Raw genomic sequence first — 22167 nt, 5'->3', positions numbered from 1 at the left:
CCTTCTCAGGCCCTGCATCTTTGTTTTCCACTCCCTTTTGGATACTTTTCTACACGGCTTCCTTCCATCCTCAGCTCTTGTTGTGTTGTTATTCAGTCTGCATTTTCTAGCCAGTCATTTGCATATCTCACCATCCTGTATTAGTGTCCTAGGGCCACCATCACAAAGTGGCTTAAAACAACAGACATTTATTCTGGAGGCTAGCAGTCTGCAATCAAGGTGTCGGCAGGGCCACGCTCCCTCTGAAGCCTCTAGGGATGCTCAATGGGTGACCACTGAGCTGCCCAGGGAGAAATCCCTCAGTGGGGAGGTGTCAGTCTATTCTAGTGACTCCATCAAATTGTGTGTGTGTGTGTGTGTGTGTGTGTGTGTGTGTGCATGTGCATGTGTGTTTAACTCCCCCAATAATTCAGAAGATCTGTGTTACTCCTCCCCACTCCCCCACCCCCTCTGGAAGCCATTGCTGACAGCTCTTCCCTCTCAGGCCCTGCGTCTTTGTTTTCCACTCCCTTTTGGATACTTTTATACACGGCTTCCTTCCATCCTCAGCTCTTATTGTGTTGTTATTCAGTCTGGATTTTCTAGCCAGTCATTCGCGTATCTCACCATCCTGTATTAGTATCCTAGGGCCGCCATCACAAAGTGGCTTAAAACAACAGACAATTATTCTGGAGGCTAGCAGTCTGCAATCAAGGTGTCGGCAGGGCCACGCTCCCTCTGAAGCCTCTAGGGATGCTCTGTCCTTGCCTCTCCCGGCTTCCGGTGGTCCCAGGCTTCCTTGGTTTATAGCAACGTAACTCCAACCTCCGTCTCTGTCTTCACGTGTCTTCTCCTTTTGCGTCTCTGTCTCTTCACATAGAATTCTTTTTATCAGTACACAAGTCTTTTTATTGATATTTTTTGTTAATTCTCACCTGAAGATATTTTTCCATTGATTTTTTTAGAGACAGTGGAAGAGGGAGGGGGAGAGACAGAGAGAGAAACATCGATATGAGAGAGACACATTGATTGGTTGCCTCCTGCACGCGCCACAACCAGCGCCGGGGAATGAGCCTACAACCAAGGTATGTGCCCTTGACCAGAATATAACTTGGGACCCTTTAGTCCATGGGCCGACGCTCTATCCACTGAGCCAAACCGGCCAGGGCCAGGACACTAGTCTTATTGGATTAGGGGCCCACCCTAATGACTGCATCTTGACTTGATTACCTCTGTGAAGACCCTATTTCCAAATAAGGTCATATTCACAGATAACAAAGGTTAAGACTTCAACATAGGGGACTCATACAAGTTAGCTCATGCTATTCTTCAAATAAGTTGCAACTTTCTTAAAGCCTGGAGTGTTTGGTGTAGCCCCTTAAAGAATGTTTCCTAAAACCTTGCCTATGGAACAGGAATCCTTACGTTCCTGTTAAAAAGAATTGTCACACACATTAGAGAAACACGGCCTGTGTCCCTGATCCAGAGACCTGAGAAGCCTATTAGCATATTAAGGCATTGAGAAATCTTGCTATAAAGACAGTTGCTTAAATCAAACTTATTTTCACTAACTTTTTTTTTTACCACAGAGGCTTTTTTCCCTCCAAGTTGTCTCCATTAATAGCAATAGAATGTAATTTGGGGGAATATACACCTATTGACTATTTTTTCTGCCATATGAATTGTCCCTAATGACATCACCAGAATAATAATAATTCAGTGGAGTGGTTTTTTTTCTGTATGGCATGAAATGGGCACTGAGGAAGAGGAGCAATTGTAAAGACTCAATGCTGAGTGACACTCGAATCCAGCCAATAGTTGGGCAGAATGTCTAAGAGTCGCCTCCATGCTCAATCTGCTCACCTGACCCCTGTGTGGCTTGAGGACAGCCTCCTTCTGGCTGTACCTTCACATGGTGGGGAGGGAGATAGTCACAGTCTCTTCCTATCAGGACACTAATTCTATCAGGTCAGGGCCCCACCCTTATGGCCTCATTTTACCTTCCCTGCCTGTAAGACGGCTTTATCTCTAAATACAACCACAGTGGAGGTTGGGGCTTCAAAATATGAATTTTGGGGGGACACAAACATTCTGTCCATACAGGAGAAAGCATTTAAGAGTTTAGTTCTGTTTACCAGGATGGAGAGTAATTTAACTGGAATAAAATCTGTCACCCCTCTCTTAGGAGAAACCCGCCGTCACCGTCATTTGTCATTACTGAGGCATCACCTCTCGAAGTTGCCCCAGTTATGGTAACACCCGCCAGGGGATTGAGAGCTGGGAACCAGGGCTGCATCCCAGCAGCCTCCGAGGGGATGACCTGATTAGATTTCACTTGAACTTGAGAAGCTCGAGGAAGAGACAATCACCTGCGTCTCTTCAGCAGGGCCGTCCCTGAGATTGCGCAGGCCATGCTCTGTGCAGGATCCCACTGAGGGGGCCTGGGAGGGCCGAAATCCAGCTGGGCTCCTCTCACTGAGCCCTGTGGCCTCACGGGCCGGGTTGGCCTGGAGAAGGGCACCCCTTTCTTGGTCACACAGAAGCACCTGTGGGCCGGCTGCAGGCTCCTTACTGTGCAGGTGGGATTGTGCATTGAACAATGTCTAATCTGTCCTCAGAAGTAATGTCTCTCTAGTGTGAATGTCAGAGAGCGTTGCTCTTTCCTGGGGCTGTGGTTAGTTTTATCTTATGGGGGCTTACCACTGTGCTTTCCTCTTCCCTTGGCCCCCAAGAAAGCTTAGAATCAGGATGGAGCCTCCCCTCTAGCAAGGAGATGGGATTTCATGGTAGGCACTCTGGTGTCGCTGGTCTTTACATGGGACTCCTGGCCTCACTGAGTGCTATGGGTCGGGTGGGATGCCTTGTAAATTTAGTAATTTGAGAACATGTTTCATGCACTGGGTAGACTGCATCCTACACTGAGTCTGGTCTGCTTACTTTAGGCGATTATTATAAGTTTACATTCATTCCATAAATATTTGTTAAGTATCCTACTCTGTGCTGGTCTCGTAGTAGGGCTGAAGAAGACAGGCTAGAGCTCTGCACTCAGGAACTTGTATGCTCATTAGGGAGCAAGATGATTCCAGCAGGAACAGTCCCACCAGGAAGCAAGCAAGGCGGTTGCTCATGGAGAGCAGTGTACGGGGGCAGGGGAAGGAGGGTTCTTAGGAGGAGTAATCGGGGAAGGCTTGAGCATTAATGTAGATAATGCAAGTAAGTGTAGTCCTGAACTTGTGCCTGGCACACGGTGACCTCTCAATCCATGATAACTGCTGCTGTTATTATTGTTAACCGTCCCCCCTCGCTCCTCATATACTGCTCATGTGTGAAGGCAGGAGGAATACATTGCCAAGTTTGAAGAAAAGGTGAAGCCTTTGCGGTTGTGCCGGCTCTGGATGGGAGGGGAACTCCAGTTCATCACTGAACGTCTCCTTCCCTCTTCCATGTCGGAAGGCAGGCCTTCCGGCTGGGTGGTACCCAGCAGCTTTGCTGTACTTCTCATCTTGGGCTTGTCCTGTGAGCCCTCTCTCCGAACCATCATCCCCAACCATTTGTCTGCTGCATTTGCCTAGTAAGCAGGGAAGGCTTGAGCATTTAATGTAGATAACGCAAGTAAGTTAAGTCCTGAATTTGTGCCTGATAGTTATGGTGGTGCAAGTTTCAATTCGTGCCCATTTAGAACAGAATGAAATGAAATCCTGAATTAATTCAAGGGCAGTGAATAGCAAAAGGCCCTCCTTGCGGAGATAATATTCAGTGGGTGGGGTGTCGCTAAATGGATTGAAATACATCCCCTCTAACTTTGTGTTTTTGAGCACTCTTTGATCTCACGATAGTCGGCCTATGTGGTGGAAGAGGAGGGAAGGATCGGGAGTTTGGGTGAGCGCAACAGTGACATCACTGTACTCCCAGGAGGGATTCTGGGCAAATGCTAGTACTGAGCTAACCTCGTGGAAGAACAGGAAAGGCGGGAGGCCTCCATCTTGCCCACAACTCCACGCCTTCCCTGGGCTACCTAAGGGAATCCACTTACAACTCTATTACCCGGTAAATGAGCAGAGCGATTCAGTCAGGTGTATTTATCATGAGGAGGACTGAAGATAATTAATACACGGCATTGAATGCAAATTGCACCCACAGCACTTATCTCATTTTCAATTAGCACAAATGTTACTGCGCTGCAGGCTTGTTATGGTTTTACCATGGGCTGGGTAATTAATTTCTGTGAGCCACGTAGCAGGCACCTGGTAATGCCATTTATTAATAAATGTCACCCCAGGTATCGGTTTGTTAGAAGAGGTAATAAATGGAATGCGCAGTTGTCTGCCCTGTGCAAATCTATTTTTACACCTCGCTGCATCTTTTCACTTGTTTGTTTATTGACTAGAGTGACTACTGAGATTACAATTGCAAACAAAGGAAAGCCTACTCCTACTGTGGCTCAAAGGGGGATTCCTTTTCCTCCCCCCTCAGGCTGGGTCAGGCCTGTGAGTGGAGTTGTCACAGGCGAGTTTCTGTGCTTCCCAAAGCGTCTCCCGTCGCCCCACGTGAGAGTCAGAAAGGGGGGCCTTCTGGAGCGCCTCCCCCATCTGACCATGGACACAGCCCTGGCCATGCTTCCCCAGCCTGAACTTTGGGGAGCGGAGATCTTACAGACCCATCTCATCCTGCCTCCTGCCCTTGCTCCCCATCGCATCTGGACTCCTAGCTACCTACCTCTGCCTGGGGGCCTCTAGCATGAGAAGGCGGGAGGATTTGGCAGCTTTGGACAAGGTGAGCAGAAAGTTCCTTATTTCTGTGAGCTTGCCATCTTTCTCTGTATTAGGAGGTGACTTAGATTTTTTTTTTTTTTTTTTTTTTTTTTGGTAAGAAAACCCAATTAGCAGATTCTGACCACATGCCTACTACAGGTCAGGTGCTTTCCAGAGCTGGATGGAGGGTTATCGGCTCCGACTCCATGTTACCAACACTCTTGTGATGATATCAGCTTTGCCCAGTAAACAGTTTTCTCTTTTTGCCCTGAGCCAGCTGGGACCTTAATCAAGACTCAGCAATTCCCACCCTACATATGGAATGCGGTTGCTCCTTGAGTTCCCTTGAAGACCCTGTGTGACCAGCCACTGTGGTCTGACTGACCGAGTGGCTACATGTAAAGCATTTACTACAATTCCTGGCACCTAGTAAGTACCCAGGAACTTGGCTATGATTAGTGTGCTTCCTGTTTTCAGCACTAGTTGTATTGCAATTCTCAGGGGCTCCTGAAGGGAAAAGCTGGCTGAGAGTTATACATTTAGGAGATATGTATTGAGCACCTACTATGTGTCAGGCATTGTTTTGATGCTGCAGATAAAGCAGATCCAAATCCTGGTCCTTATGAAGTATATATTTTATTGGAGACAGGAAATAAGCACGTAAGTAAAACATATGGTATGTCAGAGAGTTTGAGCACCCCAGAGAAGCCTCGGGTAGGTGGATAGGCTGGGAGTGGAGGGGGCTTTCAGTTTTAAATAGGCCCTCAAGGAAGGCCTCGCTGAGAGGGTGCCATTATTTTTTTTGAGGGGGGGGGTGTTAATCTTCACCCTGAGGATATTTCTTCCATTTTTTTTTTAAAGAGAGAATGGAAGGGAGGGGAAGAGAGACAGAGAGAGAAACATCAATGTGAGAGAGACACATCGATTGGTTGCCTCCTGCAAGTGCCCTGACCAGGGCTGAGGATTGAATCTGCAACTGAGGTATATGCCCTTGACTAGAATCAAACCTTCGACCCTTTAGTCTGAGAGCCAACTAACCACTGAGAAAAGCAGCTAGAGTGAGAGGATGCCATTTGAGCAAAGAAAGGGGCTGGAACCTGCCCTTCCACGTCTGGGGGAAGGAGCCGTCTAGACAGAGGGTGGAGCAAATGGCAGGGCTCTGAGATAGGAGAAAGCCCAGAGCCCCAAGGAGACCAGTGTGGCCTCAGAAATTATGATGGCGAGGCCAGGCAGGACCACCTGGTGATAATGGCAAGGGCAGGCAGGACCTTGTAGAGATTTTAAGAACTTTCTGTTTACTCTGAGACAGGAAGATGGTGAGAGGAGGAGGGACATGGTCTGACTTAGGTTTTAAAAAAGGTCGCTCTGGCCTTTGTGTTTAGAAATAGGCTGTTCTCACAACCAGGGCAGAAGCAGGGGGTGCAAGGAGGGACATGGTCTGACTTAGGTTTTAAAAAAGGTTGCTCTGGCCTTTGTGTTTAGAAATAGGCTGTTCTTACAACCAGGGCAGAAGCAGGGGGTGCAGGGTGCATTCATTTCTTATGGCTACTGTAACAAATTACCACAAATTTAGTGGTATAAGACAACACATATTTATTATTTTACAATGATGGAAGTCAGAGTCCTAAAATCAAGGTGTCAGCAGGGCTGCCCCCCTTCTGGGGGGCTCAAGAGGAAAATCCCTTTCTTTGACTTGCCCAGCTTCTAAAAGATGCCTGCCTGCTTCTCCCTCCATCTTCACAGCCAGCAGTGTGGCATCTTCCCATCTCACTCTTACCCTCCCATCTCTCCCATTGTCGCCTGTCCATCTCCAACTCTGACCCTCCTCTTTCTGTATAAGGACCCTTATATTGGGCCCATTTGCATAATCCGGGATCATCTCCCCATCTCAAGAGCCTTTAGTCACGTCTGCATGCCAAGTCCCTTTTGCCATGTAAGATGACACATTCCCAAATTGTAGGGATTAGGATGTGTTCATCTTCGGAAGGCCATTAATCTGGCCACCATAGAGGGTAATGCATCAATGTGGGTGAAGGGTGAAGGTGGCTTGGGCAAGGGGGTGAGAAGCAGTTCGACCCGGGTGATGTATCATGCTGCCTCATATTTTGGGCCAATTTCAGTATGGAAACCTCTGGCCTGTGGAATGGGCATCCCCTTTTTCATTGTCATTTTTTTTTAACATTTTAAAAATTTTATTTTAAAAAATATTTTTATTGATTTTGGAGAGGAAAGGAGAGGGAGAGAGAGATAGACACATCAATGATGAGAGACAATTATTGATTAGCTGCTTTCTGCATGCCCCACACTGGGGATCAAGGGTGCAACCTGGGCATGTGCCCTGGCTGGGGATGGAACTGTGAACTCCTGGTTCATAGGTCAGTGCTCAACCACTGAGCCACGCTGGCTGGGCATCATTGTCATTTCAACTGACTTGAGGTCCACTTCTTAACCTAATAGTTTTGCCCACAAACTAAGAAACCGTCGACAGTTGTAGCGGCAAGGGATTTTGGAAGCTCTCAGGTCCCCATTATCAATTTGTAAATTCCTGCTTTGACGTGGGCCCATTGAAAACATCTTGGGTTGGTTTCACCAACTTTATCTGTTTATTCTTTTGTCCATTCAGCATTCCCTGGGCATCTGTTAAGTGTACCTTTCACCAACTTTATCTGTTTATTCTTTTGTCCATTCATTCAGCATTCCCTGGGCATCTGTTAAGTGTACTGCTCTGTGCTATGTACAAGTAGAAACAGAAGATGTAAGAATCACCATTCTTATCCTTGGGAGTTAAGGATCTATTTGCAATTTCTTTAGAAAGAATCAAAGAACAATTAGAGAACTAACTATAAGTGAGTGGAAAATGAAATGCAAGATGTAAGCATCAGTACCAAGGAAGTGAGGAAAATGAAGAGGCTTCTTAGAAGAAGCATCAGGTCATGGATTTTTGTTTCTTAATTGAGGGCCAGTCAGAGAATTGCCAGCTTTTAATTTTGCTAAGAGTAGACATTAGGAACGTGCTTACCATCTCTTATTACCATCATTTCATAATAGGTAGAACATTTAAGCATCCGAGATATACAAATGACATGGTCTGAGAATAAAGGGGAGTTCTTTGAATTAAACATATTTAGCTTTATAAAAACTCAATGCTCTGGCTTTATTGTTCTCATTTCACCGACGACGGTCATTAAAACTCCGTTGTGTATTGGCACAGGTCTCCACACCTCAGCCTAGAGACAAAAGGCTGTTTGGGTTGTTCATAGGTTGGGATTCTGACTTTGTTGAACATACATTTCTTTGGGCTCCGACATCAGAAAGCTGGTGACCAGAGGACTACGAATCTGGTGTCTTACTTGTAGATACTCTCAAATCTGTCACTGCTCATTGGCTCCTTCACTAGAGGGCAGTTTGCAGGCTGAGAGGGGAAGAGAAATGCAGACCAGCTAGTGTTTCGGCATCTGTGGGCATCCTGTGGTGAGCCAGTGGTTGGCTCGAGTGATAATCTAATTCCACGTGGAGATTTTGGGATTTTCTGTGGGTTTCAGTCATTGTGCTTGTGTTAGTTTCCTGTGGCTGCTATCACAAATGACCACAAAGTAGGTGGCTGATAACAACAGAAACTTACTGTCTCACGGTTCTGGAGGCTGAAGTCTGGAATCAAGGTGTCAACAGGGCCATTCTTCCTCGGAAGGCTCAAGGGAAGACTTCCTTACCCCTTGGAGCTCCTCCTGGGCTTGTAACGGCATCACGCCAACCTCTGCCTCTGTCACCACATGGTGTGTTCCCCGTGTGTCTGAGTTTGTTTGTCTCCTCTTTTAGAAGAACACCAATCATTGATTTAGGGCCCGCTTAAATTTATCTTTACTAATTACATCTGCAAAGGCTGTATTTCCAAGTGAGGTCACATTCTGAGGTTCTGTTGAACGTGAATTTGGGGGGGAACCCTGTTTTGGGCTGAATTATGTTCCCTGAAAATTCATGTTCAGAATATGGCTGTTTTTGGAGATAGGGCCTTTAAAGAAGTATTTAGGTTAAAATGAAGCCATTTGGCAGGCCCCAATTCAGTCTGACTGGTGTCCTTATGCGAAGGGGAGATCAGGACACATAGAGACACCAGGGATACGTAGGCACAGGGGAAAGAACTGTGAGGATGCAGCAAGAAGGCAGCATCTACCTGGCTGGTATTGCTCAGTGGTTGAGCGTCGACCTATGAGCGTGACCAGGAGGTCACAGTTCTATTCCTGGTCAGGGGCATATGCCTGGGTTGCAGGCTAGATCCCCAATGGGGGGTGTGCAGGAGGCTGCCGATCAATGATTCTCTCTCATCATTGATGTTTCCATCTCTCTCCCTCTCCCTTCCTCTCTGAAATCAATAAAAATATATTTTTAAAAAAAGAAGGCAGCCATCTGCAAGCCAAGTAGAGATACCTCAACTGATCACCTTGATCTAGGACTTCTAGCATCCAGATTGTGAGAAAATAGATTAGTGTCATTTAGACCAGTGGTCGCCAACCGGTGGTCCGTGAGGTTCGAAAGGTTGGCGGCCACTGATTTAGACGACCCAGACTGTGGTATTTTGTTATAGCAGTCTGAGCAGACTAATCCAGACACTATTCAACCCAGTACAACGCCCAGTAGCCTTTATTTTTTAGCTTAGACAACCCAGTGTGTAATGGAAGGATTCCAAAATGGATTTCCAGATGTCTGTGTTACACCCGTCCCTTTGGTTGCCATTTGCATCGATTCTCACATATGGAATAGGCATGCTGTACTTGGAGGGTGGGTTTGGAGCAAGGAAGTGAGTGAGCACTTTTACACGAGACGCTGTGAGATGGTGGCACCCAGATAGACAAATGGAGGCCACTTGGGGGGGAAATCCTGCCTAGGTAAACTATGGATTTGCCACATTGGGGGTTCTCTTTAGTCCCAGGTTCAGCTGACATATGTACCCAATGGGGGAAGGGTGCGGGTACGTGAGGGGAGGGCTAGGCTGGGGGGGCTGACAGCACCGGTTTCCCTGCTCCCAGCCTCATTATGGCTCTCCAGGGACCTCAGTCTCAGCCAGGCCAGCCCTGCCCCATCTCTGCACCCAGTAAACATTGCTGTTTGCTTCCTCATGAATATGGATTTCCATCATCCCTCCCTGTAGATGTTGGGGGCAGAGCTGTCGAGTACATTTCCAGCCAATCACTGCCCATTAGCAGGGAAGAGCGGTGGGCATTATGCCTCTTCAGTGAGGAGCCATTTGCATTTGGTTGGGCCTGGCTTTCTTTCTGAGCATCTCTGGACCCTCAGTGCACTCAATTACTCCTGTATCCAGCTCTTCCTCTGAGATGCTCGCTCGCTTTCTAAGTCTCTTGATTGGATCCGCCAAATAGCTTGGTGCTAACTACAGCTGTTCAGCATAGCCCTGGGTGGCGGGTGAGAAGGCCATCAGGGCTTGGGGTGGCGGTACCAGCAGGAAACAAATACTGTTCCCTTTCTGCCCATCCCTCCTCCCACCATCTCCCCACCCCCCACTGAAAGAACCCCCAGTTTGGAGGGAGCAGCCCCAGCAGACAGTGGGTTCATGCTCATATACTTCGCATCTTCGTAGAGGAGGCTGGAGGCTCTTCATTCCAGGGTTCTGTGCCCAGTGACCGTGTTGGTTTATTGCCTGCTTTGCGGGGGTTGGGGGGTCTGTGGGGTCTGACACTGATAGAAACTGAGTTTCCCTTACCGCATCCACTGCTGAGAAAGGGGAGAGGTGGGTCTAAGGAGAGCCCATTGGGAAAGTGCTCTCCCCGCCACCCGTCCAGGACATGCCATGGAGTCACTGGGCCATGAGGGAAAAGGAAGCTGACCTGGGAGCAGGCATTTTCACATCCCGGTCACAAATCCTCATAATCCTGGGAAGAAAACGTGGGGAGAACTGAGGGTCTCTCTCTGGCAGGATCACATTCGTGGGGAGCCCCTCTGCTGCCCACCGTCCTCTGGAAAGCCCTTGCCCAGGGTCACAAACATTTGTTTGCTCTTGTTAAGGTTGATGCCATTCCTCCTCCCTCCTCTGGGCATCGCCTGTGCTCCCCCTCCCCTCTGCTGGGTTGCGGGCATGCTGTTTTGTTTTGTTTTGTTTTCCTCTTTCCTTTCGCCTCTTCAAGAAAATGAAAGTAAGCACCTGAGAAAGAGAGAGAGAGAGGGAGGCAGAGAGGGGGGAAGAGGCTGCGAGCACCAAACGATCCGAGAACCATAAAGGAAGGTTACCTGTGTGTTTGTCAACAAGACGAAATAAATAAGAGAAGAAAAAAAAAAGGGGGACAGCAGTCAAAGGCAATCAAATATGTATTTAATTAAAGCAAACATAAAAATAAAAGTTGCATGTTGAATCAATAAACAGCACTTTTTTCTACATGCATTTTGAACAAGACAGATCAGAATCTTGCATGATGAAGACATAATGTGTCATAATAATTAGGAACACAGACAAAAGAACAGCTAATCAGCATGCAAATGTATGCAGTTGTGGTGATTCAGATGAGGCAGATTTCTACCTCTTTTTTGCTTGATTCATCTTCATTGCTAATCATCTGAAGGCTGCCAAATGTTCACTGACACTAATGTATTATAGGTCAAGAGAGGCAGGTCTTCACCTATTACCCCCCCGAACAATACGCTTCCCTTCCCTGTTTCCTCTTCAGGATTCTCAGCAATCACTGCCAGATGCAATCAGACTCCTTGAATAGGAGCAACTGAGGCTTGTTTGTGGCTCGGATTCATTAGAATCAGGAGGCTGAAGAAAGGAATAAATTACTTAATTGCACAAAAAAGTTGCAGCCAAAGTGATGGTGAGAGAAAGTGATTGTGTGGCTACGCATTAGGCCACTCTTGGAATGGGGCGTCTTAGAATAGCTGGTAGTTTGGCCTCACAGATTCAGACAGATTTGGGTGTCCTCCAAAACAGATGGCTCCTCGTACCGTCTATTCTTCTCTTTGTCAGGTTGCACCATTTATTTGATCTTGGTCCCTCTCTGATGCTGGTTGTATTAGTTGTAACGCAAATATGCATTCAGATCATACCCATTTAGTCTGGCCTCTCCCAACTTTTATTCTTCTTCATCCTTTTTCTTTTTTCTTTTTTAATTTTGAGGAGATGATCAAGTTGAATGAAAGCCTTGTTGTCACCTCTTGAATGCTCCTTCGCATGAGATGCTGGAAATGGGAAGATCCCACAAGGCTGAGTGCAGGGACGTGAAACCCAGCCTGAACCCAGGAGGGAGGAGCTGCCCACTGGGGCAAAGAAAGAAAGAAGTCGCTCTGTTTTTCAGCCACCAGGATACCTTTCTTGCCTCAGACTAACTCTTAATCTGTGTCTTTTTAAAAAAAATAAAAAGCTCACTATTCATCAGCGCTGTTCACATAGAACTGAGGAAGAAGAAACAAAACCACACGGAACAGTCTCACAAACGCGTCCCCCCTTTTCTCTGACGCTCCGGCCTGTGTGATCAGCCCTGGGGCCTCTGTCTCAGGCCTTCCACTCAGGTTGTTGGTCATGTGCCCGGCTTGTGGGTGGTCTGAAGGTCTCGAAGAAGGAACTTCCTTTTCTCTATGAAGTCCCTGCATTGTGAGTAGTTGAGTGTCTGTGTGAGTCTGTGTATGTATGTGTGAGTGTTAGGGGAAGAGGCCCTGGCAGGAAGAAATTGGGAAAGAAATCATTATGATTGTTCTATTTGGGAAAAAAATGAAAGAATTCAGAAAGGGAGGGGTCTTTTGTGGTATTGAGGAAAAAGTAATTGGCAAAAGTAATGGGCTAACCTCAGGTTTGTTCTGACGCTTCTCCCTCAGCCTCCTTTGCTCTGTTCCCTCTGCCTGCCAATCCCTCCCCCAGATCTCTCCAAGCCTGGTGGTCTCACCACGCAGCCTCACATCAATTCCATGTCCTCAAAGGGGCCAGCTCTGCCCTCCACAGGTCAATTAGTGGTCACTCTTCCACCTCCAACTCTGTCTTGTTACCAGGCTTTTATTTCCTTCATAGTTTTTACTATTATCTGAAATTTCTTTGCATAAATATTATTTACTTTTACTTACCTGTATATTATCCATTAATTCTATAAGAAGGTGGGTTTTGTGAGGGTAGAACTATCATCTCTCTCTGTTTTAGTCCCATATCCCCAGTGTCTACAGCTGGGTCTGGCCTTCAGAAGGCATGTGATCCAGACTGGCTTGTGTGGCTCAGTGGTTGAGCATCGACCTATGAACCAGAAGGTCATGGTTTCATTCCCAGTCAGAGCACATGCCCGGGTTGCAGGCTCGATCCCAAGTAGGGAGCATGAAGGAGGCAGCCAATCAGGGATTCTCTCTTGTCATTGATGTTTCTATCTCCCTCTCCCTTCCTCTCTGAAATAAGTAAAAATATATTTTTAAAAAAAAGAAGGTATGCGATCCATATGCTGCCCAAAGGTCAGAACACATTAACTGTCAACTCCAAGAGGTTGCTCAAGTTATCTTCCTGAGCTGTGATATAGTAGCAAACTGTTCTCGTTCTTGTTTTTTAAAATTTTTGTTAATCCTCACTTGAGGATTCCATTGATTTTTAGAGAGAGTGGGAGGGAGGATCGGGGAAAGAGAGAGAGAGAGAGAGAGAGAGAAATATCAATGTGAGAGAGACACATTGATTGGTTGCCTCCCTAGTCTGCAGTCGAGGTATGTGCCCATGACCAGAATTGAACCTGGGACCTTTCAGTCCGAAGGTAGGTGCTCTAACCACTGAGCAAAACTGACGAGGGTGCCCAACCCCCTTTTTAAGTCTAAGGCTCATTTGATGGGTAAGCTAGACAGTGAATTCTTGGAAAGGAAAGCCATTTATTTTCCCAAATTCATCGTCTGTGCTGTGTCCACTTTGTACGAGCCGGTGGTCAGCCATCTCTACACTTCTGTGCTGACCTCTGGGTGGGAGTGGTACTGGCTGGGAAGTCTGGGAGATGTGAGGAGAGTGAGGAGGAGGGAGAGTTGAGAAGAGAAGGGAGATGAGGAAAGAAATACATTCTAGATGAGGATGGTTAGAAGGCTCCTGGAGGCTTGCCTCACAAACCTTAAGAGACCACAGGAGTTAGGGACACTGCCCATGGACCCCACAATGGCCAAAGTACTGAGTGAAGTGCTGGGTTGATTTCCATTAAATACTAGTAAGTGGACACAGGCTAATTGCCTTTTTCTGAATAAACCAAGACAGTCACGTGGAAAGGCACTTCCTCCCCTGCTTGGATCACACCCTTTAAAAATCCGCATGACACTGACCAGAGTCCAGGTGCTAAGTCCATCCCTCAGCCCTGACCCCTGGCGGGGCAGGGGTAGCTGTCGCTTTTCCAGGGAAGTGGAGAAGTCCTTTTCTGCTCGTTTAGAGTACCACCTGGGCCATTCAAAGCAAAATAAAGTCCGTGTGTGTGTGTGTGTGTGTGTGTGTGTGTGTGTGTGCGGGAACCTGCCATGACTGATATAAATGGAAATTGGATTCATCTTGGGGCTTGTTTGTCTTTCTCCCTCATTCCAGTTGGAAGGATTCCTTTCTCCCAGGAAGCTCAGCAAGGCAGCTCCCAATGGCCTTGATCTCATTTCCAAATTCAGGGAACCCAAGGGGTCACAGATTTATTGGGAGTGGGGAGTGGCATGGGGGGCGTGTCTGCCATGAGCAGCTCAGCTCCGGGCACTTTAATTCCATGTGGAGTTGGCAGGGAGAAGGCCAGAACAGGCCCCCAGCCATCTAATCCCTTATCGCGAGGGCCCCAGCTCCATGCCAAGAACTCGACTTTCTGAGAATGGCTGTCGTCTTGGGGGCGGCTCTCATCTCTGCAGGAAGCCAGCAGGCAGAATGGACACCACCAGATCGAGCCTTCTGTAGCCAGTCCAGAGGCATCTGATTTGTGTGTTGGTTTTTTTTGGGTCCACATAAGCCCCCAATCCCTTCATCAGAACAAAGCCGAACTTGCCCACTCCCCGGCTGGTGAGATTGCTGTCTTAGGCTCCTTGGAAAAAGCTCCATGGTTACCTTTCTTTCCCTTTTCCTTAGATCTTTCTGTTTGTTTGTTTGTTTTCTTTCTCATAAAGTAAGAAAGACCTTCTTCTATTGGGGTCTCCCCGTTGGAGCCCCGGCCTCTCCCTCCTGCCTCGCCTTTCACATCCCGTGTCTGAGGGAAGGAGCCGATCTCCGTGCCAGCGAGTGAAACCTTGGCACCCTCTCAAAGAAACCTGAAGAGAGAAGAGTTCAAGAGGGAGGTCACTTTGTGCGGAAAAGCGCCCGCCACAGACCTCTCCACCAGCCTGTCTGAGGGCCCCTGTGGGTATTGTGTCCTCTACCCATTACTTTAAACAGACCCAAGGAAAAGGTTTCTGTGGAATGTAGGAAAAGCCTAACCCCACTCCCCTCCCATCGTGTCTGCTCTGGATTTGGGATTTTAGTCTCAAAAAGCCCCATTTCCCCTAAAGGCCACGTGACTTCACCAAGCCTTTGCCTGGGAATGCCATAACCACCTGGCCTCTCTGTTCAGGTCTCAGGTTAGTGTTGCTTTAGCACAAATATGTAAAATTATTTGTTTTTAATTTTTTTTTTTGCCAGATACTGGGGAATCAGATAATTAAATCATTAGCCTGTTGGAGTCCAGTAGGGAAGAGACACAAAAGCAATGAACTTACAGGGTGGCGTGCTAGGTGGGTGTCTGTCTGTGACTTAGACTGGAGGTGTCCAGAGAGAAGCTCTTTCCGCCCAGCACCTGGTCCACATGCAGTTGGGGTGGTTAAGGGCTCACGGATCCTGGGGATGGATGGTCCCAACCTTCTCAGACTCAAGGGTAGGGCAGTTGGTGGTGCTGAGACCCAGTTGGTGTGACTATTGTAAGAACAGAGATCCACCCGAATCCCTTCTGATTTCTCACATACATGATGGTGACCAGTTTGGAGGGTGGAGAAGGAAATTTCCATGACGTCATGGGAACAGGGTACTGTCTACTTCCACCCCTCCTTCTCTTGAGAAGGTGATTGGTGAGGACTCCATGGCTTAAATGTCCAGCTCTTGGGTTTGAATGTTTTCATTTTCTCCTGGGAGTAGGAGAGCTTTTTGTGGCATCAGCAGCTACTTTCAGAAGTAATTGTTAAAGCGAGAGGAGATCAGATTTCGGTGGAGCAGTTCACAAGCCAGGGGGTCTACTGGGGGAGTTGAATCTGAAGGTGACATTTTCTCTTGGCACCTGGAGGGAGGAACAGAGATGAGGTGGTGGAGGTTGGCTTTTTTGTCATTTGAAGAAAAAATTAGAGAAATTAGAGAAATAAGCATTTAGCCATTGCTATGCCCATGCAAGGAGGTGAACCAGTGTCCCTGTGTGGGGGTCGTGGCCTGGCACAGGTGACTCATAAACTAAAGTTTCTCTGTTTGAAAAGAAAGTTTCTCTGTTTTCACGATGGTTGGAGGATTCATGTCTAAGAGGTTGGACTTGAACTCTAGGTGCCCATCCAACTCTTAACCTTCTACTTGTCCATGAATTAATCGACGACATTGACTGGGTGCCCACTCCATGTAGGAGGACCCTCTGGGTGCTGCCCCTCTCAGTTGTGGTTGGGAGCTTTCCTCTGGTTGGAGCTGAAAACTTGGACTAGGAAATGAGAGCCATGTGGTATCAGTATTGGGTGGTGGGGTCAAAGGCATCTTAAGTTCAGGCTGGGCAATTATTAATTGAGCAACTAGGTATCACGGGCCTCGCCCAGTGTTAGTGCAGAGCAATGGGGAAGAAGGAGACAAATGAGGGCCTGCCGAGGGCCTGTGTGATGAGGCCGGGCAGAGTTAGAGCAAGGCCTCTGCACCTGAGTCCCCTCCATGCTCTCTCATGTCCGTTACTGTCTGGGGGCTGGTATGTCAGCCGCTGGGGAGGGAAGTTGATGGTGTTGCTGTTATTTGGTTTTGAAGGAGGCCATGACTTTTGTGTAAAACGGAGGTGAAAAGGCTGTGGTCCTTTTGTGTGGCCCTGGCACTACGTCACCCTTCAATTCTCTAAAGGCTCCTGAGGAACTCCTGCCGGCAGACGACCCCGTGGCCTCTCTCCTGGCCCCTCCCTCACCGCCCGCCCAGGCTGCCTTTGTTTTGACATCTTTTTACTCTCCTCTCCATGTTTCCTGTTTTCATGGATCTTCCCCTTCTGCTGTATTTTTCCTGTGTCTGTTAGGTCTCCCAGATGTTGTAGCCACTGGTTATTTTGGTAACTATGTGGGCATCACAAGATCTAAAAAATAAAAAAGACAATGGAAAAATTTTATATTGGAAAAAAACTTTCCATACGTGTATCCCAGGTTGCATAATGGACCATCCCAAGGTTTCCAATGCGTAGCCTGGGTGTTATAATGATAGAAACCAACTAACTAAAGTGCAGTAAACTCAATGGAAACGTTCACAATTCTTTCACATTATGCTGCTTCCTTGAAGCACATCACAGTACCCCGCACATGGTTGGCTCTCATTAAACATTGGCTGAATTAAACTTATTAGGTATCCCTGGAGTTATATTGTTAGGTGTGGCAGTTCACAGACCTTTCTAACACTTTTCTCCACTCGCTGCCATACAGGAGAAAACCATCGATACAGCGATCCAGTCAGATGGTGGTGGAGGCCGTGGTTGTATGAACGTACAGAATAAAGGCAATGCCACAGAAGACATATGCTGCTCGGATGGGGACTCTAATAGGTCTCTGGCACCAGGACGGCCAGCAGCGCCTGGAAATCTGGCCTGAGAAAGGCCTATAGGAAGAGTCTCATTAGTAATTCTGTGTGGGCCAGCTCCTGCAGGTAGGTGAACTCTTTCCTCAGACACCATTTAGTCAGCTCCTCTGCGGGTAGCTGTGTTGGTGGCATGGCTGGCCCTGGAACTCCTCTCTGTGTGAAGGGGTGTCTTCTCTCTGTCCTGACCACAGACCACATGCCATTCCAGAAGGCTGGCCTCCGATGGTGTGGCAGGACACCTTGCTCCTTACCCCCCACTCTTTCATACCCACCGTGGCATGGATCCAGCATAGCAGTTGACATGTAATAATTGACAGAAATACACCAGTCCCTCTGTAGATTTTCCCACCGCTCCATGGGCTAGTAGAGGAGGTATTTTATCTTGTTTGGTTGGAAGAAACTCAGGGCTCCAAGGGGCCAAGTGGCACAGCTGAGAGAGCAGGGGCTGAAAGTCAGGCCTTGGGAGTTCTAACTGGGTCTATTCCTGTTCTTGAGCCCCTCCCCTCCCCTCCAATCAGTGGGAAAGTCTTATTAATTCTATCTCCCAAGTTATTTCTCTAATCCATTTCTTTCTTTCCATTTCACAATCACAGGTGACCCTTACTTAGGCCGATAGTTACATAGTTAAAGAGAAACAGCTCTTCTAGCATTGGGTGTAGACCCTCAAGTCTCTACAAGGAGACTTTCCTAGTGATTGGAGCCAGCCCACTGGTCCTGCACATTCATTGTCATACTAGAGGCCCAGTGCATGAATTTGTGCATGGGTGGGGTATGGCTGGCCCTCCCTGATTGGGGCCATGGGGGCCGGCCGGCCAAGGGGAGGGGCTGCGTGAAGTTGGCCGGCTAGCCCCACCCCCATTGGCCAGTTGGCTGGCCACAGTGCGCGTCATAGCAACTGGTCGTTCTGGTCATTCCAGTTGCTTGATATATACATATACATATACATATATATATACACATACATATATATATATATACACATACATATATATATATATTTGTGACCATAATTCCTGGTATTTTTTCATTACAAGGAAATCTACATTTCCTAAAAGTGAAAAGCTGAAGTTGGTGGAAGGAATGCCATGAATTAAGGGACAAGCCTGATGCATCACTGTATTAAGGGTATAAGACTTACAGATGTGGTGATGGCCTCATGTTTAGTGAAAGCATCCATGTCTGTCATCTCATATACGTAAGAGACTTCAGTGGATCTGCAAAGTAATCAACCTCAGTGAATTATCTAGCTGTGTTGAAATATCTTGTGAGGTGCTCAGGGTGAGATTTTGGGATGTGTGTGCATGTGGCTTTTGTTTTGGTTGCTTGGTTTTCTGCAGCTTCATGAGAAGTATATCTGTAGGAATGTTCCTGAACTCTTGTCGTATGTCCCTGTGATGCTCCATGTTGCAGATCAGGGACATTTTGGCAACAGAAAGAACTGGCTTTTTAATGGTGAATAGGAGACACTTGCTGGAGAACTTCAAGAGCAGAATTGACACCTCTTGGGCTCCAAAAGGGAAGCAGACAGAACACTCCTCCAATTTCAGGATGATAAGAATAGCAGGAGCATTTACTGAGGTCAGGCCCCTGTTCGAAGTGCTTCCTATGAATCATCTCCTTTAATCTGTACAACCACTCCATGAGGTGGACTCTTATAATCTTCATTTTATAGATGAGGAAACTGAGGCACAGAGAGGTTGATCCGCTGGCCCAAGATCACACAGGTGGTGCTAAATTTTCTCACATTTGGGAACACATCTATTAAGTTTTTCTCATATATGATTCTTACATGCTCTATTAATTGAGTATTCCTGGCAGCCATTCTTACACTAGAATCACTAGTAGTAAGTGTACAAGATGTCACAAACCACACAGATACACCCTAAAAAAACCAATCTAACTGTTGGAAGGTGTCTGATGGCTGTCTCTGCAGCCAATCCTTTGGATATTGCTCTGACAGGGACCATCTTCACTTGAGATAACATGAAAAGGCTACATTTGAAAACATTTGTGAAGTTAAGGATTGGATCAAATGACTTCTGCACCCCACCTCTCCTTCAAACAACGTTAGACAGGGATTATTACCCCGTTTTGCACATGTGGGAGCTGAGGCTCAGAGAAATGTTGAGGGTGAAGAATTAGCTCAACAGTCACTTTTTACTCAGATGAACTAATGATGGCCTCTATCAAAAGCACAAATAAGGATCACATTTCATGGCCTCAAGAGGATGGGATGGCAGAGAGCTTATTGCTCCTTAGGGGGAGTTAAATACATAATGATAGGTTGTTGTATTAGTTAGGATTAGTTTTGGCTGCATGTGGCAAAAAGTCCCTACATAACAGTGGTTTAAATCAGATGTATATTTATTTCTCACTCATGTGAAGGTCCAGGTAGGTGGTCCACCAGCGTCAGGACTCAAGTTTCTTCTATTTTTAATTGCTCTGCCATCTTTCACATGTAACTTCTAACTCATGGTCCAAAGTGGCTGCTAAACTCCAACCAGGAGGTCCATATTCTAAACAGCAGGAAGGAGAAAAGGGCAGAAAGAAGACAGACTTTTCAAACACACTTACTGAGAACTTTGTGTATACACACATGCATACAACTTCCACCCCTACCTGCAGTCCCATTGGCCAGAACATGGTCATATGACCACACCAGGATGCAAGGGATACTGGGAAATGTAGGTTTTATTCTGGCAAGCATGTATACAGATGACACTGTGGGGGAAAGGAAGGAAATGATATCAGGGGACAGCTGTCATATCATAGTTGTCTTGTGCTGTATTTTATCATATTTTGCTTTTTATCTCCTCAAGAAGATTGCATTCTCTTTGAAGGGCAGGGATTCTGTTCTGTATTCATCTAGAATCAGAGATATTTCAGTCGGAGAAGGCTGTAGAGATCAACCAGTTCAGTGATTTTTTTAAACTTGTATTTATCAGTATATTTTCTTTTTCAAAAGAAATTCTTTATGGGACCCCAATATGTAAGTCATAAAAGCAACATATTATTAAAATAAATTTCTTAAGTTCTTATTTTAAAATCAATAAGTATTTAAGTTAAAGTATCAAAGGTGTCTAATGTGCTAATATTTGATGCATGATAGATTTGAGTGTGTTTTTTTCCCACTGATTTATAAATAATTTAAAATCCCATTTTATAATGAAATTAAATTCAAGATTTCAGAACCTTTTCAAACTTGAGCTTGAAAATGACCAATCTAGCCAGACTTCTCATTGTATAGCAAGTATTGTGAAGCTTACAGTGGTGAGGTGATTTGGTCACATCCCAGAACTAGGCAGTGGCAGAATTAGACTAAAATCAGCAAGTACGGGCTAAGGTGCCAACATGGTGCCAGGTGCCAAGTACTTGTTATTAAATCCCTTGTTATTGCCTAGGAGACTATTGGGCACAGAGAGGCTATGCGATACATATTTGTTGTAAGAGAATAACCTATTCTTACAGATGGGTTGTGTCCAATTAAGGAGAGTGGAGACCCTCAGGATCACAGTCATTCTTTCCTGTGAAGGAAATAACAAAACTTAACATTTGCTTGGCTCTCTACATATTTACAAAGTGCTTTTAGATACCTTTTTCTCATTTAATCCTCTTCAAAACCTTTTCAAAAATTAGGGCAAATATTTCTATTTTATAGATGAGGAAATTGAGGCTCAGGCTGTTGAGTAACTTGCCCAAGAACACAGGGCAAGGGAGTGATGGAGCCAGGAGTGACATCCATATTTTCTGACTCCAATTCAAATCTCTGTTTCTAATTATCACCCTACCTGTTTGTGGAGTTTTTCATATACTCACTGTCTTTTCCTCTGTTGCACAACTCAGGGGGTTACCATTCCCACTGCAGTCCATGGAGTCATGGTCCAGTATTTTTACATAGACTACATGATCTCCTTACAGTGCACAGGGACAAACCTTGCCCCCTGCCCCATTTAAGTCCTGCCCTCCTCATTCTCCCCGGCTTAATACAGGGTAGGGCTCAGAGTGCTCACTCAGCCACTCCATGTCTTGCAGCAGCAAGTGTGGTGGTGGGATAGGCTCTGATCTGAAGCCAAAGACCTGGGTTTGAGTCTCACCATCATTGATGAGCGATGTGGCCTTGTCTCTCAGAGCCTTACTTTTCTCCTCTAAGAAAACCATAACGGTTGAAGATGCTCTACCACCGTTATGGTTACGGTAATACTTTATGTATCCAGACAGCATTGTTTACATGCTACATGCACCCCACCCTGTCAGCCCATGGAGGGTATAGGTGATAGGACTGGTGAGTGGAGAAGGAGGCAGGTGATAGGAGTGGTGAGTGGAGAAGGATGAAGGTGATAGGAGCAGTGAGCGGGGAAGGACGCAGGTTGGTGCGGTGGGTTGATTTTGTAATGCATTCGAGGAATGATTATGAATATCATGCCATTTCTCCCAGAATCTCATGATCACTACCGTTATTGATTTTGACGCTGTTCTTGGTGAAGACTGGACCCAGATGATTGGCTCCTGGCATGTAGTGTACATTCCTTTTATCATTGGTTCAGTCTGCTACATGCCAGGTATATTCAAGTGACTGGGGATGATATAGCTCCACACAAAATGGTTCAAGTCCTTGCCCTCATGCAGCTTACAGTCCTGTGGGGGAAAGGACAGATAGACCGGAGGCAAAGACACACAGAAGTATGTAATATGGTATAAGGTAGT

The 22167-nt window shown here is 46.5% G+C and overlaps 1 long non-coding RNA gene across 1 annotated transcript in view; it reads left to right on the top strand.

The window, feature by feature from the left end:
- The window catches only part of LOC106725915, a 78654-nt gene that overhangs the window by 33174 nt on the left and 23313 nt on the right, over positions 1–22167 (top strand). Inside the window, exon 2 of the long non-coding RNA XR_001361921.1 lies at positions 17310–17529. This is a non-coding gene — a long non-coding RNA (uncharacterized LOC106725915). The remainder of the gene's footprint in view (positions 1–17309; positions 17530–22167) is intronic.

This window comes from Myotis brandtii, unplaced genomic scaffold (assembly GCF_000412655.1).
Source record: "Myotis brandtii unplaced genomic scaffold, ASM41265v1 scaffold197, whole genome shotgun sequence".
Taxonomy (NCBI): domain Eukaryota; kingdom Metazoa; phylum Chordata; class Mammalia; order Chiroptera; family Vespertilionidae; genus Myotis; species Myotis brandtii.
This window is presented reverse-complemented; position numbering and strand designations above follow the sequence as displayed.